The sequence below is a fragment of the Pan troglodytes genome, chromosome 7, assembly GCF_028858775.2.
Source record: "Pan troglodytes isolate AG18354 chromosome 7, NHGRI_mPanTro3-v2.0_pri, whole genome shotgun sequence".
Lineage (NCBI taxonomy): Eukaryota > Metazoa > Chordata > Mammalia > Primates > Hominidae > Pan > Pan troglodytes.
In genome coordinates this window covers 67,865,091-67,887,287 of record NC_072405.2, presented here as the reverse complement: position 1 = coordinate 67,887,287, position 22,197 = coordinate 67,865,091, and the positions used below count along the sequence as shown (strand labels likewise).

At 37.1% G+C, this 22,197-nt stretch overlaps 2 long non-coding RNA genes across 6 annotated transcripts in view; one reads left to right on the top strand and one right to left on the bottom strand.

Moving 5' to 3' along the window:
* Window positions 1-20,380, bottom strand: part of LOC134810872 (uncharacterized) — a 62,276-nt gene extending 41,896 nt beyond the window's left edge. For 2 of the 4 annotated variants that reach the window (XR_010159574.1, XR_010159577.1), the window contains exons 1-3: window positions 19,999-20,294; window positions 19,661-19,888; window positions 18,216-18,269 (exon numbers count right to left, since the gene is read on the bottom strand). This is a non-coding gene — a long non-coding RNA (uncharacterized LOC134810872). Of the gene's footprint in view, window positions 1-16,776; window positions 17,101-18,215; window positions 18,270-19,660; window positions 19,889-19,998 lie in introns of those variants that run through there. The other 2 variants (XR_010159576.1, XR_010159575.1) reach the window with 2 other exon arrangements.
* The window catches only part of LOC134810874 (uncharacterized), a 143,557-nt gene continuing 139,643 nt past the window's right edge, over window positions 18,284-22,197 (top strand). For both annotated transcript variants that reach the window (XR_010159579.1, XR_010159580.1), the window contains exon 1: window positions 18,284-18,437. This is a non-coding gene — a long non-coding RNA (uncharacterized LOC134810874). The remainder of the gene's footprint in view (window positions 18,438-22,197) is intronic.

Genomic DNA, 22,197 nt, shown 5'->3' with positions numbered 1-22,197 from the left:
ATACAAAACCTGTGTGAGCATCTCAACATTTAAGTGCAAACCTGATGATATTAGTGGCCAGGACCTGTGTGGTTTGATGGTTGCCAGAAAACAAAAAGGCCTCATGACTCTTCTATTAGTCTACTTGGGTTCCCTCCTTACCCCTGGAAACCAGCCTGAAATCCCACTGCTTAGTTACTTTAACAGACTACAAAAGTAGGTTGCAAAGAGAGAAACGCCAAATTTAAAATGCATATATGTTAAAATGAGGGGAGAAGATGAAGACGAAGATCAAGACAAAGAAGAAAGAAGAGACATTTGTTGCGCTTACTACATTCCAAGTTTTGTGATAATAACATTATGTTTTGCCTCTTTAAATATTTTTGTAAAAAATAATGTTACTATTATTTGTATTCTCATTTTACTCATGAGAAACTGAGGGTGAGAGCAGATATATCACTAACTCAATGTCAGAGAGCCAATAAATAGCAATGATAAAGTCTGAACTTGCAAGGGCCATAATAGTCCTTAGCCAGAGTCTGCAAAGTGAGACTCAAGAGAGGTATTGTTTCCCAGGGGAGAGACCACACCTGGAGAGGGTGGTTGGAAGTTTCATTTACAAAGTCAGCAAGAGGTTACAGGCCAGTGGGAAGACGAAGTAAAGACCCAAGTTGAGGGTGAAGAGGGATGGCACCGAGGTGCTGTAGATAAACCTCTCTTACCTCACCTTTCTCCTGCCACAAACTAATCACATCTATACAAAGTAACAGTTTAGGTTCTTCTTCCACGAAGGGGAATCCATTCCATATTTTTTCTGTAGAGCAACATACTAGAAAGGGGTCTGGTTGTAAAGAAAACAGCTGAGTTGTATCCTGGTGGGGCTTTCATGTGCCCTGCACAACTCTAGGGGATGCCAAATTGCAAAACCATATGTGAAGCCAGGTGCAGTGGCTCACGCCTGTAATCCCAATATTTTGGGAGGCCAAGGCGGGTGGATCACTTGAGGTCAGGAGTTCGAGACCAGCCTGGCCAACATGGTGAAACCCTGTCTCTAGTAAAAACACACAAATTAGCTGAGCGTGGTGGTGCATGCTTGTAATTCCAGCTACTCAGGAGGCTAAGGCAAGAGAATCGCTTGAACCCAGGAGGTGGACAGAGGTTGCAGTGAGCCGAGATCATGCCACTGCACTCCCGCCAGGGCAACAGAGCAAGGCTGTGTCTCAAAAAAAAAAACCATGTATGGCAGGACTTCTCACTGTTCAGATAAAGCTCTGCCCCCTTGGGGAATTTATGTAATTTTTCTGAACTCCACTTCCTCAGATGTAAAAAGGGATACAAATTTCCACCTCATGGTATTCTTATGAAAATTTAATGGGTATTACAACTGGCATAGAGGTTAGCAATCTGATTGTTGAGAGTCTGGTGTCTGGTTCAATGTTAAAGATCTGTAAAATAAAGAAGTATAAAGTAAGTTTAAAAGTGTGACTATTCCTACATATGTTCAATGCTTTACCAACTATAATTTGATATATACACACAACTGGCTAATCAATAGATGTTTTCACACTACTAGGGGAATCATTTCAGGTTATATTTTGGACAAGTATTGGGAAAAGGATTATGTCTGTGGGATCAGGGAAATTTTCTGAAATAAGATGAGATATAACTATTGGAGTGTTGTCAATTTATGGCAGGGTAGGCTGGAGAAGATTGAGAGTCATACGCAAATATTTTATTTTTTAAGTTTTGTATTTTTACTGGAGGGAATCAACTTATTACTTCACATTTCTCTTTTATTTTTATTTTTTAAACTTGTTTTTAGGTTCAGGGATACATATGCAGGTTTGTTATATAAGTAAATTCGTGTCACAGGGGTTTGTTGTCCAAATTATTTCATCACCCAGGTACTAAGCCTAGCATCCACTAGTTATTTTTTCTTATCCTCACCCTCCTTCTACCCTTCTCCCTCAAGTAGGCTCCAATGTCTGTTTTCCCCTCTATGTGTCCCTAAGTTCTCATCATTTAGCTCCCATTTATAAGTAACAACATCTGGTATTTGGTTTTCTATTCCTATGTTAGTTTGCTAAGGATAATGTCCTTGAGCTCCATTTGTATTTCTGCAAAGGACATTATCTCATTTTTTATGGCTGCATAATATTCCATGGTGTATATGTGCCACATTTTCTTTATCCAGTCTACATTGATGGGCATTGAGGCTGATTCCAGGTCTTTACTATTGTGAATAGTGCTGCAATGAGCATATGCATGCATGTGTCTTTATGGTAGAATGATTTATATTCCTTTGGGTATATACCCAGTAATGGGATTGTTGAGTTGAATGGCAGTTCTGTTTTTAGGTCTTTGAGGAATTGCCGTAGTGCTTTGCACAACGGTTGAACTAATTTACACTCGACCAACAGTGTTTAAGTGATGAACCAATAATTTAAAGGCCAAAATCAGACAAGAGAACAATGAATTCATGTAAGAAACACCTATAGGAAGTAAGGAATACTCAACAGGAAAAAACAAAACCCAGGCTTTAAGGAGAATTACTGTAGCCCTGGATGAGTCATTGTATGCCAATCACAAACTTACAAAGCATCATCTTCATTCTATTCAGAATTTGGAGAAAGAAGTGACTTAATAGCATGTTATTTCATTTAACAAAAAAATTACCTGGTATTTATGAGATTGTCTATATTTTTAAATTTTTGTGTGCATATATTTATTACTTATCTTATAAATCTACCTACTATGGTATCCAAAACTAAAGAATTTTGCCTGCCAAAAGAAAATTCCTAAGCCACAATCATAGATAATAATAACAATACTCTGTGGGATATTAATTTATAATCTAACTCAAGGTTAATTTCAACTGTCTAATTACTATGCTATCTGTGGTTTGAGTGCTAGAATTTTTCATGTTTAAGTAACCCATAGATTAGGATTTGTCAGAGGTTATTATATGTGACAAATACTGTGAAGTTAAAGCTCTAAATTTGAACATGTAACTTATGACTGTATCATTTCCTGCAAGTTTATATGGAGACCACAGAAAGCACTGCCAGGAACAGTTGATTGGTGAATCATAGAATTCCTATGCCAAACATATACAAACAAGTAGAAACTTTATGTCTAAAGATAATTGGCCTTCCTTGAGATTTATTATTGCACCCCGTACTGAACCTGGCAACACAGGTGAGCTTTGTGACTGTACACTTCGAGATCATAACTTACCCTTAGTTGAAATCTTGACTCACAAAATAATTGTGCTTGGAATCTTTGTTGCAGCCTAATGAGTTACATATGGAATGCATGCAGTATCTTTTTACCCTCCAACTATCTAAGCAAAAATGAAACCACAGTTACATAAAAAATCATCCTTTTATTAAAACCCAAATGTTTTCAATTTGAGGTGGAAGCTCCCTTTAGGACAGACAATGCTAGAATCAAGTTTCTTTTGATGGTATTTCCTTCTCTTTCCCTGCCTGCTTCCCATACTCCATGGCCGAAGATTCTATAATATTTTGTGCCCTTTTCTTACCTCTGTTTTGATAAGATAAGAAGTATACTTTTAAAATATTCATTAGTGAAAACATTCATTAGTGAAAATTGTTTTTCCTTAATTAACAGGTATATCCCTTGACAAGAAAAGAAATTATACTGGGCAAAAGTATCAGTTAATATTTAGTATCTCAAGATTTTTTAGGAAGTTATACATTTTTAAATAATTAGCTATTTTAAAGCTTTTTAAAGCTTTTCAACAACCTTTCAATTTCCACCATAGCTTTTCCTTTTTGAAAAGTCTTGTGTTTTTATTCTCTAAAATCCCTATTCATGTTTAGAAATAAGAGTAGTGTATTTGAAATAAGTTAATTTCTCAGTTTCCTAAGAGGTAGAGTACATGTCCATTGAAACAGTCATTTTCTCAATAATTTTAACTAATCGTGGTCTACCAACTATAAACTTGATTTTATGTCTCTTCACAATTACCACCTGCTTTGAACATTATTCTTACTTAGATTGGGACAGAATTACAGAAAGTCAGAATCCTAGAATTTTAGTACTATATCTTACCAAAATCATTTTGTCTCTACTTAAGCAGCAGCATTTTCCATGATGAAAATAACACAATCAAACTATAGGTTGCATATATTTCTGAATATATTAAGTTGTCAAAATAAAGCAGTAAAAATTATGCTGAGTTTCCTCCCACAGAAATCTCCACACTCTTATAGTAGGCAACAGTTAATAAATTCCTTATATTTTAATTGGATTGATATGCCCAGATATAGAAATGAGTATGCTTTTGAAGTAACAGCCAACCATGGGTTCCTAAACAAAATTTCCAGAGCCAGTAGAATCAATGTAGAAGGCCTGTTATTTTATGACCATTTAACTTACTACGTAGGATCTCCTTCAGAGAAGAAACTCAGTTTCAGGCTGATTCTCCTTTTAGGACACTAATATTGTCAAATTTCATCAAAGTATATTAATACGAAATTACTTTTCAATTGGAACTAAAATCTAATAATTCTGGAATATTTCTTTTCTCTTTTTTTTTCCTCCTCTGAATTTTCTAAATTGTCTTCAGTAACTATATATATATATATATATATATATATATATCTTTTGAGACATGTGTTAAAAGTTTTATTTTCTATTTTAAAGAAGCCAACAAGAGCCCTACAACTACCTATAGGTAGATTTAGGGAAAGTTTGTCTCTCTCAGACATCATACACCAAACATAGTCTATCAAACTAATCCCTTTCGATGGTATACAATTAGCCTGATTCAAGGATTATACTTTTAATTCTTAATTCTCAGACATTTAAGTTTGCAGTCAAGTTAAAAATTGCTACCATTTTGGTTATTTTTTTCACCAACATTTAAATGCCACTTTTACTCAAAGTGGAACCACAGGATTTGTAAAATAAAGGGCTGCTGGGCCATCATCATACCAGGGTTATCATGACCAGGACATGACATGGAATATGTCTTGTAAGCCAGCACTGTTCAAAGCAAGCCAGACATGGGCACAGCCTTGCAACTAAAATTAATCTGATAAAAATGGAGGTGAGGAGGAAAGTTAAGAGTCATTGCAAGGGAATACTTCTCTTCCCAAGAGAGAAATCAGACACACAACCAAACCCAGACCTCTTAAAGGAGGCACTTCAAAAGTGAACATCTCTCTACTTCCTTCAGCGTTGTCCAGTCCTGCCATTCACACTGGCTAGGTCTGACAGCGATCCCACTGTCCTCCCTCTCTCTCGCACACAGCAATTAAATTAAATTTGCAATCGAATATTTATTGACCTAAAAATATGTTCACGATATATGATTAGGAAGATTCCAAAGCATGTACACTACAATTTAAATCTGTAGAAAAATTATGTTAACACAAACATACATACATACACACATGGAAAAAATGTGGGACTACATATATTCATATAAATACATATATAGGTATTTTATATTTATATATACAGATGTTTATATTTGCATATTTATGCTAGGTGGTTAATTCATGTGGTGGGGTTACTGTCCATTTATATTGTCTTATTTTTGCTTTTCTATTTTTCACCCCAATAAACATTTGTCATGTGTAAAATTTTTCTAATAGTCAATTGTGAATTGACTCTCCTTTATCTAGAGGATAAAGTTTCAAACTTCTTAGCTCCCACAGAGATTCTCCAGGACCCATTCCTGACCACCTCACAGACTTCCCTTTCCCATCATGCTCCTTATGCGAGAGTCATTCTTTTCCCCAACATGCCTGATCTTTCCTGTTCGAAGGCTTTTGCGTATTGTTACTTTTGACTGGAGTGTGCTTTCTCTCCTTGTTATCTGGCAAGCTCCTATTCTCCATTCAAGCCCCAGAATTTACCAGGCCTATCCCCACTTTTGTTCCCTTCTTGACTTATACAACCTTCCACCAACATGCTAACCTACCATGACATTGTGAGTGGTCGGAAGCAGGGGCTACCTATTAGCCACCTTTGCTTCACAAGCCTCTGGTGAGAGACACTGAAGTATCAGATGAATGAATGAGTGAGTGAATGAGTGCGTGAGTAAATCTCATAGGGTTAAGCGGAAGGTTAGATGTGATGTTGCTTGGAAGGTGGAAAGCAGAGAGCCCAGAATACAGCGTTTGTGTGGTGAGTAGCGTCTGTCATCATCATGACTGTACGAAGCACGGCTGTCTGTTTTGCTTTGAGTGTTGGATCTCTGCATTGCTCATTCACCTCATTCAAGGCAAATGTATGATTAAGTTCCATCAAATCAAAAATTCTGCTATGGGCCCTGCATACTGGGTGTTATTATTCTACAGCAACAAGATATCCAGGGCAAGGCAGCTAGAGAACAGGGGAGATCTGAAAGCTGATGATTTTTTTAAATGCAAAAGATTGAGGGCCTGAGGCTTTCATAGTTAGGTTACCATGAGTCAGAACAAGAAGCAGTTGCTCAAAAAAATGAAAAAGCGCTCTACCCAGCACTTCTGCACCATTCCTTCAGGAAGAGTGCTGCTCTTCTCTGATAATGTTTGCCATTCACTTTTACTTTTAAAGCTACTATCCATGATCCACCTCATCCCCACTCCTTCATCTCACTGTAAGGCTGGGCTGTCTAGAGTACCTCAAAATAAATACTAACCATAGTTAAACATTGAAAGAAAACTTCACAGTAAAAGTAGAATGTAAACATATTAAAACTAAACTTGTATAATGAGCTTTCACCTGGGAAGGATGGAAAGTTGGCTAATGTGAAACTTCAGAAGTTTCTCTCTTTGACTAAGAAAGCCACAGGTTCCAGGATGGTGTTCCTCACTTAAGACCCAGAGATATGTTACCAATTGGCATAATTTTAAAACAAGTATCAGCGATTACATGAATACTAATACAAAATACTTTCCCAAGATTATTTCTCTGTTTTGTCAGTAGGAACTTTAATTTTTTTAAATTTGCCTTTAGCCTTCTTATTTGCCACTGACTTTGGTAGCAGTTTACTTGGGGCCAGTCCAATTCTTTCAAGTCACTTACGTCAATATTTTTAGGTATAGGGATATTTTACATTTTCAAAAACACAGCTTTTCTGTATCAATTTTCTTAAATGTTCCACTATAATTTCTCCACTTTAATTAATTTTCGTGTCCTTCATTATCCTTTTTTTCTTTTTCCTGGAATGGTGAGTATTCTGTAATATGCACAACAAAAAGAATTCTTTTATCTGGCATGTCATTCCACAATGGATAGGTTCTAAAAAGCAAAAAGACTATAGGCTGTCTTATTACATCAATTATATCAATTATTTTTAACTAATTGGTTTTATAAAAAAGATCTCAATTAATCTAGAAAGATTGCCATCATATTCCTCACATGCTATATCTCAGACAGTTGGTACTTGTGGGTGTGGGCGATTGTTTTATGCAATTACTCATGTTGTGTTGCGAGCGTGCCCCATCACATCACTCTAATTAAGATTCTGACAACATATCCCTTTGGTTGTTGAAATGCTTATTGAACAATGTCAAGTGGTTGTTTTTTCAGACTAAATTCTAACATGAATAAAAATACTCAAATCACACATCTGTTTAAAGTGAGATTCCAGTTCCAAAAATGGCTCTCAAGTTTCTATTTAAAAGCAAGAAAATAAAAGGCATGTATACACAGAAAGTTGTCCTCATTTGGACAGATACATAAGTAGGTATGTATGTAGGCATCCCTTGAGGAGCACTAGACAGGGAGTGTTCACTTTGGAAATATCTGTACCTGGAATTTCACCATTAGAAATTAAATCATTTATATTCTGTGTTTCTATAAGCACAGAATGCTTTAGGGTCTTTAATGTCTCATTAAATCTTAAATATATTGGAAAGGGAAGTTCCTAATGGTTTCAACTACAGCATATGGAAGTTAACTGACAGATGGCAGAAGGACGGCCTGTAGAAACGAGTTGCACATAGGTAACTGGTTGAGGGGATCGTGAGGAAGACAGTAAGAATCTTGAAAAAGTAGCTAAGAGAACACCAAAGCCACCAGTGTTTGTCACTGAGAATGACTTCATCTGGATAGATGGCAACACCATTTTTAAGCCAGCTTGTTCTGCTGAAGGTAGTGGAAATTTGCATTTAGAGATCTTGACCTAATCACTGAACACATAAAGGGCTTTGGTTTCAGAATTTTTATATATGCCAAAAAATATTCACAATGCAAAAATATCTTCATGCAAATACATTCAAATGTATCAATACCAAACAACTTACCAGTAAGCATTTTTTGCTAAAGAGAGAACTTACAGAGAATACAACTGCAGAGAACAACTTGGAGACATGCTGGATTAGAAATTAAGTATGTTTAATTGAATAATTAAGTAAATGGATGGCAGCTGGTGGGAGCCAGGTTCTCACTGTTGAAGTGGGAGTTAACAGATAAGCAAGGTAGGAGGCTACAATTACCCAAGTGGCAATGGATTAAAGTTGAGGACATCAGCATGAACTCATGCTTAGGTTAATATAGATACAGATAGGTACACATGGATATATTTATAGATACCGGTATATACACAAGTTAATATGTACACACATTATTTTCTTGCCCTGTAAGCTAAGAGGGCTCAGAATCAATGATACCCCAGAAGGAAGGAGCACACCAGCAGATCTGGAAGAGTCCAGATCTTGCTTTCTAATACCATTCTCAAATAAATGAACATAGAAGTATGTCAAAGCATCCTGGGAATCAACTGAAAGAGTTCCCAATGGCCAAATCTGGAACAATTTAAGCAACAAAATCGAACAATATATAATTATAAGCTATGAAATAAATATTTGTACATGCATATTAATATAATCACATTAATTAAATAAGTAAGTAAATAGGGGAGAAGAGACAGATTTCCAGATAATTTATGTGACTACTCTGGCCTCAAGGAGATGGAGCATAACTCCCCACTCCTTAAATGTGGGCTCAATATATCGACTTCCTTCCAAAAAGTACAGCCTGGAAAGGGAAAAAAATAGAATAACTTTATGGCAGAGAAACCTGACAAACACTATACGGGCCAGGAGATCAAAGTGAACAGCAACAGTGATTGGTCATGTTGACAATATGTACCCTCGATACGATGTGATAAATTGAAATAAGCCAGACACAAAAAGAAGAATACTGCATGACTCACCTATATACGGACTCCAAGAAAAAAGATGAATTCAAAAAATAGAGAGTAGAATGGTAGATACCAGGGATGGGGAGGAGGAAAAAAATGGGGAGAAGTAGGTCAACTTGCTATTATGTAAGATGAGTAAGTTTAGTGATCTCATGTGCTGCATGAGGACTGTGGGTAATAATACTGTATTGGATACTAAAAATGTGTGAAGAGTAGATTTTAGGTGCTCTTACCACACCACACACACACACACACACAAAACTATAAAGGTGATGGATATATTAATTTGCCTGACCACAGTAATCATATCACTCTGTGTATGCATATGTGTATGTGTGTGTGTGTGTGTATATATATATATATATATATCAGAACCTCATATTGAATACCTTCAACACATACAATAAAAAAAGACTTAAAAATGGCATTTTATTTCTCTGATCTTCCTTCTGAAAACACATAAACCCAGACTAATCATAGGAATAGGACCAGACAAATACCAGTTAAAGCACATTCTACAGAATACCTGATCAAAAACTCCTCAAAACTGTCAGCTCATCAAAAATTAAGAAAAGTTTGATCACTTGTCATAGCCAAGAAGGACCTAGGAGATGCAATAACTAATGTGATTGTGGTAACCTGGAGGGGATGTTGGAAGAGAAAAAGAACCTTAGGTAAAAACTAAGGAAATTTGAATAAAGTATAAACATAACAATGTATCAATATTGTCCATTAGTTGTTAACAAATGTACCATACTACCGCAAGCTGTTATTATTCATTGGGGAAACTGGGTGAAGGGTATATGGCAGTTCTGTACTCTCTTTTCAATTTTATGAAGATCTGAATCTGTTCTAAAGCAATGTTTTTCAAAAAATGTAATATGGTTACTTTAGGTTGAGTGCTTGACACCAATTTAATCATAAACACATGTGTGTTGAAATCACGGCTGTGCTCTATAATACCCATATTATAGATGACCCAGAATAGTTCAATGTTTAGATATTCACTGAGATAGAAGCACAGCATATTTAAAACTTTCATTCGGGACTCTCAGATCACCACAGAAACCTTCTGTGATCCCCTGATAGATTCTAGTTTCTGGAATTTGGTTCAAGGACCTCTGTGCACTCAGCCCTTAGAAGAGGTCCTTTGGTTCAAGGACCTCTGTGCACTCACCAATGAAGAGAAGGCCAATCACTTTATAGGCTTCTGTTCCATCTCCACTGAGAGCAATTGGCTTTCATCTCCCAAATAACAATTTGTGATTGTGATTGACCTGTAGATAGGTTATATATATATATGTAATCATGTGTATGAAGAACTATAGTGATTGCCTGCTGTCTATTGATTAGTAATTGATGGTTTTAATACCTAAGACTCAAGTTTGGTGCTGCAGTGTCTAACATGTGTGGCTCACTTAGATACAGTGAAAAAGCACATGCTCTGTGCAACTGGCAGACCTGAATTCAAATCTTCAAACTTTCGTCTGGCAGCTTAATAGTGCAAATTATTGAAACTTTCCAAACTATGTTTTCCCACCTGTAAAGGGTACTATGATAATACGTCAGGCAGGCTTATCTGATTTGCCTGATATGTTATCATGCTACCCTTTACAGGTGGGAAATCAGACCCTATATAGAAACACACAAAGCACACATACATATACATATAGATAAACAGGTAGGTAGGTAGACAGATAGATACAATGTATCGAGGACATTGGAAATACTCAAGTAAAAGGTTGCTAACACGATTACTCTTCATGAGATTCTCTGGAGGCTCTGTCCACTGGCATACTTCAACTCTAATTCCTCCCAGGTCCCATCACAAAATACAAGCCTCGTTGGTGTACCGAAAGCTGGGTTTTGGTAAGTATTATATAATTCCTCCATGCCTTTTGCTGGGTAGCAGATTTTAAAGCTCCCCAGGCAATTCAATGAGCCATTGTACTTGATCAAAGGTCTTTGCAATTTCCCACCAGTGTGGAGCTACTCTCATTCTGGGACAGGGTACCATCAGCCAACACTAAGCATTTCAATTCCTCTATAGAGAGGCTATACTGACAATAAAATGATACCTTCCTGGGAAGGATGCCAGTATTTTTGGTACCTTTGCAACTCAAAAGGCAAACAAATGGTGAGTGTCATCTTAGAGGGTATTGAAATAAAACAAATCCTGGTGCATTTGTGCCTGTGAAATTTCACATAGTTCTAGTGGCCACAATTCAAGAACAGTAAAATGGAGCTGGAAAATGTGTGAAAAATAGGAATTCAAATGTTCAAGTGAAAAACCGAGATTTTAGGCCAGACACATTAGATTACTGAAGTCAAAATAGTTTCATTTTTTAAGCATTCATCTCAGATATTCTCGGAGGATAGATTCCAGGGACTGTTGCTACAGTGAAATGCCATTAGAGGTTCAAATAATAGAGCATAAATACATTCATTAATAACAGATACATTATGCTCTTTGTATCCAGTTATTTTCAGGTACACAAAAAAAAGTCTTTATGGATTTTGTTGTTGTTGTTGCTATGCTTCTTAATCCTAATTTAACTACATGGTCACATTGAAGCCACTTAATTACTGTGTTTCCACTCAACACATCTCTATTCCCTAACCTCCCAAGTGGTATATTAATAGACTCTTATAAATAGAATTTCTACTGACTTCCATTAATGTTGAATATTTATTTTCATTGTAACTAAATATTATAAAATATTAAAAGGAACACCATGTAAGAAATACAGACATTTCTCTATCTTTTTTTTTTGCAGGCATAAGTATACATAATAAGTTGCACAAAAATAGCTTCATCTCCAGAGAGTTAACATCACTACCTCACCCTTATGGTACATATAGAATACTTTGGGGATGAATTTTATTTTTCAGTATTATTTCACTCCTACACTCTCTACAGAAGGCAAAGAAATGCTTGCTTTCAGAGCTGATGAGATCAGCCTCACAATATCACTGAAGAAAGAGTCTTTCTTTCAAGGGGCTTGTGCAACACTATTTCAAAATTCTGTTCTTAGAGATAGATTATCTTAAGGTATATTTCTCAAACACTGAGCATTTGAAGGCTCCAGCTTTGCTAATGAGTATTCATGGCAAGAAGGAAAGAGGTAGATCCCATGGCCTTAGTGGAGAAGCTAAATGCTGAGAAACAGCTCTTTCCTCCTTGGATTCCATCTCCTTAGAATATATTAGTCCCTTGATGTGGCTGGATTTCAATAGGACGTACAATCCTACTAGAAGTGAGTCACAGTACTAATGACTTAACAAATGTCTACCAACTGAGAGGAGTACATGGAAAGAGCCAGTGAGTAGAAGGAAGTACTTTTCTATCTTAATATTTATTCACTCTTCAAACATTCCTTGAGTGCCTACTCGGCCACACACTTTGCTTAGGCACCGGAAACACACCATAACTTTTATAAGATTGATTTCCCCACATTAATTAGAATGAAATAATATTGAAACTGTGCTTTGTAATGTTTAATTTGTCATTACTGCAGCAGATTTCCTCCATCTTGTTATGAAGATCCACCCTTAACTGCAGTCAACAAACAAGCTCTCTGCTCAGCCAGAGCCAGAGGTGCTCTCAGTTTGTCTTTGCAAGACGTTCCTAGCAGAAAATCGCAGCAAGGAGAGCTGGCAATGAGTCTAGAGAGCACCTGGAAAATTCCCTCTTCCTACTGGGATGCATTTGTTAAGTGGGGTGCACCCCCACTTGCAGAGAAACTGACCCTGGTTTGAATCCAGTCTCTGTGTGACCATGGGTTTCTCAGCTCCCTGATATAGAAAACAGCAGTCACTGTTATATGCACAACAGTCACTGCTCACCATTCCCAGAAAAAGAATTAGGATTAGGATTATGGGAGAAAATTTACAGAGCATAGCACGTGGTCACACCAATTAGTGTTCTCAGGCAACATTATTATATCATTGTGCTATCATTATTTTCATATTTCTGTAATATTATTATCATTATATCATTATTATAATTAGTGAGTAGCAGAAGACTGAAGAGTTTGAGAGAAGAGATTCCGAAGCCATATTGCCTGAATTATAATCCCATGTCTCCCAGTACCAGTAAATTACTTAACTGTCCTCTGCCTCAGTTTCCCCATCATGCATAGAGAGATAATATTAGTACTGCTACAGAGTTATATGAGGATTAATCTAGTTTAAACTGTCAAAAAAAAAAAAGCACTTGAAACAGTGCCCGGCATACAATGAACCCTATTTAGTGTTTGCATTATTACTAAATAATAATAATGATTATTTACAGATTTGGAAACTGAGGCTTCCTTAGGGGAAGGGACTTCGAAAAACTCACAGAGTTGACACTTAGAGCCAGAGTTCACAGACCTTTTTTTTTCTCATTAAGTAATAGAAATACAAACATGGAAAACAAAATATATAGCAATATGTATTTTATAGTACCTTTCCTTCAGGTGCTACTTTTCTATCAAATTGTACTATTTCTCTTAAAAATGAGTTTTTAAAAATGAAGCTCAAACTATTGCAAGGACAGAAAGCAAACACCGCATGTTCTCCCTCATAGGTGGGAATTGAACAATGAGAACACTTGGACACAGGAAGGGGAACATCATACACCGGGGCCTGTCGTGTGGTGGGGGGAAGGGGGAGGGATAGCATTAGGAGATATACTTAATGTAAGTGACAAGTTAATGGGTGCAGCACACCAACATGGCACATGTATACATATGTAACAAACCTGCACATTGTGCACATGTACCCTAGAACTTAAAGTATAATTAAAAAAAAGATTAAAAAAATGAAACTCAAAATGAAGAAAAATCAAGGCATCCAGGTACATATGATTTATTTAAAATGACAAAAGAGATGATCGATTAATTTCACATGGCTCTGAACTCCTCTGCTTCTATTTCCACCCTGGTTCCTTACCACCACCAGTGTATTTAGCAGAACTTCACGATTCACTTAAAGGTTGGTTGAAACACTGGCTTATGGAGAACCTTTCCCCCAAATCCCATTCAGATTCAAATGCTTCTTTTTCACTTCCACATGCTTTGCTTACAGTAACACTTCACTGTGCATCTCCCTGCAGATATTTTGCATCCGCCTTTTCTCTGATCAGAACAAGCATCTGCCCTGTGATGACAAACTCTCCACGAGTCCTGGGCTAATGGCTACGTGCTGTTACATCCAGAGGATATACCCTAATTTCCTCGATCACTTCTCTGATGTTGAACATCTAGTTTTCCATTTTTCATTTCACTATTATAAACAATATAATGAATGTCCAAACAATATCATGAATTGTCCAAACAATTTTTGGAAATTGGAGACTTTAAAACATTAATGTGCGTGAGTTCGTGGTTGTTTTTGCAGTGAGTCATCATCCCTGTTTGTGTCTCACCTTTCCAGGTGGTCATTTGACGAACTTATTTTGCCAAAACAACACTCACACACAGACACGGCAAATTGTTGTATTTATGACTTTTTTTCATGTTTGACTTTATAGTGGCAATGTGGAACATAATAAAACAATTGTGATAGTGCTTTGAAATGGCATAAAGAATTGTACCAAAAATTATGATGTTAATTATCTGAGGTGACAAAATATTTTCACTCTTCTTCCATTTTTCCTTTCAGTTTGTTTCATTTTTAGCTACAGGGAAAGGACCATATGTCTCTCAATGTTTTTTTTGTTGCCTTCTTAAGTGAAATTTTTCTTGAAAAATAGGCCAATAAATGGGCAAAAAAGTTTGTCTTGAAAATTATACCAATTTTCTTAAAACTCCAATTTCCAAGTTATTTCTCTTCAGGTTTACTCAGCAGTATTTTACTTCTCCCACCTAGTTGTAGCTTACAAAGTATATAATAAAAAATGGAAATATCTGTTTATGACTCATTTATTTATAGTCTTGCTACTTTTAATGGAGCCTTTGAATCTAGGCCACACAATAGTTTTGCAGAGAAATCCCTTTGTATTTCTTGGAAAAAATGCTTTGTTAAAACCTATTCAGATGTGTGTTTAGAAACTAAATACTAAGAAAATAAAAATAGGGTTTTTTTTCTAAAAATGTAATCTGTGCCAGAGGCCCAGCTGCAAACCATCCATAAAATTTTAGTCTGCTAATAAATAATCCAGTGACATTTAGATTAATCAGTCTACCAGAAAGGGGAAGATAGCAACAATACTTATGGGAAATTTTTTAAAAAGTATTTTTAAAAGAAGACAAAGAAGCTAGCTACTAAGAAACATAAGGGAAAAAAGTATTAAAATGTTTAAGAAAAGAGAGAAAGCAGAAAGTAAAGAAACCTAAAGGCAAAAAGGAGTTTTCCCTTAATGGTTGTACATAGAAAGTTGTCAGCTTTCTCTTATTAGAGGGAAAAAGGAAGTAAATTTTAAAAGGAAAACTTCTTAACAGAAAAAAAAAAATCCATGGAATAGTTTATTAGCCATAGATGCTAATAGAAGCTATTGAAGATTTATCTAAGCTGAGAAAAATATACAGTAAGCCAAGTTTATTCAATCTTTGTGGGAAAATAAATCTAAACAAATCCAATTTAACTAACAAGATTCCACCATTAGTGGCCAGGCGCGGTGGCTCATGCCTGTAATCCCAGCACTTTGGGAGGCAGAGGCGGGCGGATCATCTGAGGTCAGGAGTTTGAGACCAGCCTGGCCAACATGGTGAAACCCTGTCTCTACTAAAACTACAAAAAATTAGCCGGGTGTGGTGGTGTGCTCCTGTAGTCCCAGCTAGTTGGGAGGCTGAGGCAGGAGAATTGCTTGAACCCAGGAGGTGGAGGTTGCAATGAGCCAAGATTGTGCCACTGCACTCTAGCCTGGGCAACAGAGCAAGACTCTGTATTTAAAAAAAAAAAAAAACAAAGTTCGTCATTAGTAAAATGGATATCTAACTGTACCTGGGTTGTTTTTTTTTCTTTATATTATACTCCAGTTTGGATTTTCTCATTTTAAATACCATAAATGAATAATTTTAGCAAAGGTCATTTTGTTATTTGAATAAAATACTACTTTATAGAGAGTTAACAATTAAAAATACATGCTAAAGTTTTTGACTCAACTAATTATGCATGCCTAAATAAGCCTCTTGGTTAGAACCCTGAATACTTAACCAGGCAGCACCATCCACATGATGTCAGTTTGCTACATTGCCACCTTAGGAGGAAATATATACCAGATTGTTGGCCATGCACATTTGAACCAATGAAGAAATAACAAATATTTAAAATTCCATAAACTACTTGCTTCAGGTGGCCCTATTTGTTACCCATCTTCACAAGGAAAAAAATAATAATAGTATCTGCTACTATACATCAGCTGAAAGAGCCATACCAGTCAGAAGAAAATATAACCAGCTGAAGATTTCCAACCAGGAGACTGAAGAAATCAAGTATGAACCATCAGATGGTAATTTGGTAACCACAGGAGTGGAGTCTCTAGTGTTCACATTCTCTTAGACATATGTCACATGACACCAACTTGGCATTGCAGACACTGTTCAGCTTATTTATTTGATATGAGATGAGTTGATTTTACTGGACCATATCTCTTCATACATGCAGAATTCCCACTGAAGTAAAGAACCCTTCTGTTTACCATTGAAGTTTATCATCATTCTGTTTATTATAATGAAGTAAATGGGAGCTCTGTGCACACAAGGAATGAGGCAGCCAGCAAAATCAAGCCCTAAATACTAGAAATCTGGATAGAGGCCAAGGATGAACTGGCATGAAAATGGAATTACCATCTTGCCTTTACAGCTGGTCTCTTCAAACGGAATGGGAGAATATGGCAGGATGCGCTGCAGAAATGGTACCTCTGCACCGCATTTAGTCTCTGGGCAAACAGAGGACCGGAATGCATGGTTGTCAATCTGCCACTGGATCCATGGGACCACTTTCATCAACCCTTTATGAAAGTAATTAATCTAAGGGAAAATGAAAGTGAAGCAAAGTTATCTTGGAAGTAAAAAAAGAAATTCATCTTGTAACAAAATGGGAGGTTCAATAATTTGAAAGGAAACAGTGGCTGAAGAAATGAGCTCAGCCACATTACAGCATGAGGTTCCCTCTGACCCACCCACACCTACCACAAACACTCATTTTCTGAAGGGCAAGATTGTCTCAGGTCTTATCGGCACTAACTGCATTACGAAGGCACACAGAATACAATCACATCTCTCCCCTTCATAATGTAGATGTTGTCTTTTTAAAGCAAGCTTGATTATATTCTGAATAGGTCAGTCTGTGTGCCTGACATTTCTCCTCAGTTTCCTGTGACCTTTTAATAAGAATGACTTGGTTTTGCACTGCAGAAAATGGAACTGTCCCTTTTCAATCAGTGAATATGAGAAGCACAGTGTGAACATATCACATTTTCTGTACTGCATTATTGCTCATACAACAACAAAGTCCATGAAACCCTATCTTTCTTCAAAAGCATGTGTCCTATTTGGCTTTAATTTTGCCTTCTTCTGCTGCTCATTCACCTACATTTGTAAATATTTAAACCAATGTGCAGTCACATTTGCTCAGAGAAAGTAACAAATTAATAAATTCTCTGTTGAACAAATCTGACTTTTATAATGTATGCTTAAACAGATATCATCTTTGAATAGTATGGCAGAGAATTATTAACATGGACCTTCCATGGTTATAGAAAGACAATTATCAACAGTAATCCAATTTCTAACATTTCAGAATTGTTGCTCTTGATTAAGTTTCAGTGACAGAGGATTCAACCAGACAGATCATCAGTGCTCAGACAAACACAAGAACGGTCTCCAGCCTGCCTATGCGATGCTATAACTGCAACGTCACGGGGCCAGCCTCCCGACTCTCCACAGGAATACTGATAAGTCTGTGAAACTCACAATAGGTAGCCCTTGTGCACAACCCTAGAAATGCAGGGTCACACTGCTGAATTCACATGTGCTGGGAAGGAATGTGTACAAGTTTTATTCCCACAACTGAACTGGGTTTCCTAATGTAGAAATTACATGTGACCAATTACACAAAGGTAAGCACAGAAATGGTAACTAACCTGGTGTGATATGGGCAGGAGCACCAACCATTAAAGGACACCTGAGAAGTTGAACTGGGAAGTGAAACAGAAATATATATTTAGCACTCATGGCAGCAAGACACATGGGAGACACTGAGCCGTACACTCAAGAATTCTGCAAGGATGACCTCTGTCCTTGCAGAGGCAGAAAGGAATCAGACCTTCAACAACTAAGGACCCTGAGAAGAATATAATTGCAAGGTGAGGTATGTGATATAAAGAACATAACTAGAATGCATTGGTAGAGACAAATGAATTTAGATAGGAGTTGACAAACTTGCTATAATAGGCAAGACAGTGAATATTTGGGAGTTTGGAGACCACATTTCATGTCTACTGCTTATTTTTTCTACAACTCTTTAGAAGCATAGAAATGATTTTTACTTAGTTCGAGGGTCTTACAAAAACAAGGCAAAGGCCAAAACCAGTTTGTGGGCCATAGCTTGCCAACCCCTAATGACAAAAGAGGAAGATAAGAACCGGAGAACAATTATGCACAAAAGCTCCAAGGTGCAAAATCAAAGCCAGTCCAGGTAATGTGTTCACCTCAGAAAGGAGGAGAGAGGGAGGGAGCCGAGGCTGGGTGGTGGGGGGAGGTGCGTGCGCTGGGCTTCACTGGTGCCAGTGAGGGATATAAACATCATTCTAAAGGCAGAGAGCCACTGAATAGTTTTGAGCAAGGGAAATAATTTAATCCAATTTATGTTGTTAAAAGGCCAGTTTCCCTCCTGTGTACAAAATTAGCATGAGTTTTATATAGAGAGTGACGCCCAGAAGGTGCCACTGGTGAGAGGGAAATCAGGAGAGGGCGAGCAGGCAGGATGGAGTGGTGCGGGCTGAGAACAGGAGATGGATGAGCGCCTGTTCCTTCCTTCGCGAGGCTCTGTCGTGCCTCCTCCCTGCATGCAGGCTAAAGGTATCTTCCATCTGGCTGCTTCTAAGGCTCTTCTAGTAGGGTTATTGCTCCTGGACATTATTTTGTATTCTTTTAATTTCCAAGAACCCAATTTTGAGCTTAAAAAATATTCATTTTCTCTAATGTGGTTGTTCAATCAACAATATTTTTTAAAGTATGAATGCGTCTACTTAGAGGAAACTCTTCAGGGATTTTCTGGCTGAAAATGGGGATGGAAGAACAAAAACAAGTACCTGGAGCCAAGGAGAAAGGCTGTAGTATAAAAGGGTCGGCAGGAAGGAGTTATGAGATCATAGGTGTCCTCCTTTTCCCCATGTTTTCCCCTCTTCTAGAAAGGGTAGTAAACTTAATTCGATGTGCTTGGACATAGAGGGCACAGAAATCAATTGTTTACTTTCTCCAGGATGTGATTCACCTTTTCTAGTCTCACACAGTCCCTGCCTCGTCCGGAGACTTAACACGCTCCTGCCAAAGTCCCCCCTCCTATAAAATTGACCTCAGGACTCACCTTTTTTGCGATGCTTCCACAGGAAAAAAGAAACCCTTGCCTGCTTTATCTGGTGATTGCATATGTGCACATATGTGCTCGGGACCTCCTGGATTCAGACTTTCTTCTTGGCTCCGGGTACTTCTTGTTTCTGTTCTTCCAACCCCATTCTCAGCCAGGAGCACTCACACATTCCAGGACAACGTCTACTTTATGAAGTTTTCCCGAAAAGGGTTGCCCAAGGTGATACTAAGGAGAGTATCAGAAGTAGGGTCAGCCACATAAAAACAAACACTACCAATGTGATATAACTCAAATATCACAAAGGGAAAACTTCCCAAAATGTGTCCCCTAATCACCTATTAAGGGCTTCAGAAATTCCCACCACTTCTTTAGGTCAAGCCAACAATTTTTAAAGTATCTTACACAGAATACTATTCCCCTAAAAGGCTCTATTTAAAAAAATAAAACCAGCTAGATGTGGTCAAATATATTTGGGGTATCTTATATGTTAACTTTGTCTCTTGGAAACCAGTGAAGCAAATTAACACGTTAAAGACTCTGACCCTCTTAAAGTTGACTCAGACCAACTGTTTGCAGTTCTTTGACCACAGAGTCTATTTTTCTTCTAACACATACTAGTTCCTCAAAACACTTTGGGCAATGCTAACTTCAGGTGCTTCCCCAGCAGGGCTAGCGTAGAGAGTTGTGGGGAGAAAGCAGCCATTTCTTGAGTGGTGTGACTCATTAACACTCAACCCCATGTCAAATTAGCTCCTTGCACAAAGAAGGTAACTCGGGATTGGGGATGGGGGAAGCAGAACAGCGTGCCCAGCCTTGGGCCATTTCCTGGGAAGGGTTGGCAGAGCCATTCGAGAGTCAGCTCATGGCCATGCCCATATAAAGCCCAATCCCTCACCACTAGGCATTGTTGGAAAGTGAATGGGCTGCAGAGCAAGACACAACTCATGGCAGAATGGGTGTCTCAGCATCAAAGAACAGGCTCTTTGCCTCAGACAGGGTTGAATTAAAATCCAGGCCTTTTTTTTTCTTTTTCCAGCTGTGTGGGTTGCCCAGTAAGTTCTGGATTCTTCAGCTGTAAAATGGGGTTAATGATATTAATGTAGGATTGGTGAAAGCATAAAGTTAATTTTCTCAAAGTAACTAATATATTATGACGAATAGGAAAGACTATATAAATGGAATATCTGAGAGAACTTTAGGAAGTGGTTTCAAGGACTATACTTAAATTTAGTCACAATTATCACTTTTCATCTCAGATTCAAATCTTCCCTCGTGCAAATTTAAATCAAGTATTAATTTTCTTCAATTATATTCTAACCTAAATATATGTTTAACCCATATACCTTATTTTCATTATAATAGGAAAATATCTAATGATGCATAATTTTAGAGAAATAAATAACAATTACTGATGGAATTAAAAATGATGAACTTCTGGTCCAATGACACATGGGTGGGTATTGGCTTATGTTAATTTCAAAATCATGTATGCATTTCTTAAACATAAGGCTTTTCCATTAGACGTACCTCCTAATTAGTTTTGTTTTACTTGTATATTTATTTCATCAGTAGGCAAAGGATGATTTTTTTTTATATCAAGTTAGCCTTAAGATAGAAAGTGACTCAGTTTGGGCAAGGAAGAAATAAAATGCCTGGTGGATAGTCACCAGAATTCTGCAGCTGCCCAAAATACTCTTAAAAATCAGCTGTGCTTACCATCTTTAATTTTGACGGTGAAATGTTTTTGGCCCAGATAACACAGTATTTGCTACACAAAAGCAAATCAAAACACATCTACCCATGTAAATGTCATGAAGGAAGGCAAATTATACGGAGGTGTTTTGTTCATATGTCTAACTACAGGCAGCTTAAATTGAAAAGAATCTCATTATCTCAGGCCTACCATATGTATATGTGCATATAAGTAGAAGGAAAACAAACTCAAAATATAGCCTCAGCTGGTAGGATTGTGAGAACCAGTCCAAGCACTTTAAATGAAATGTTGCATATTAGCTTTAATCTTTCTGACACACATACTCCAGCAACCTTCAGGTCAAGAGAGGATAAGGGCACTGGCATTTTTTACACTCACAATTTATTAAAAATTAAAGAAATCTCAAAACAATATTACAAAAGTTGTGGTATAATTTAAATGTTTCCACTTAACAAATTAACATTTTAACTTAAAAATCCAATGCCATATAAATGTGCTTTTCATGTGATAATTATTAAAAAAATTACTGCAAATGGGGTGTCTAGTAATAGGAAAAGAGAATAAAGCTCTATGATTAACATTTTCTTTCATTTATGTCAGAGTTTCTCTGTAATAATGTGTACACCTTACTTGGTAATAACATCAAATATCCAAATGTAACTTACGCATTTGAACAAGCAAAAAAAAAATGACCCCATTAAAAAATGGGCAAAAGACATGAACAGACACTTCTCAAAAGAAGACATTCAAGCAGCCAACAAACATGAAAAAATTCTCATCATTAATTATCAGAGAAATGCAATAAAAACCATCATGAGAT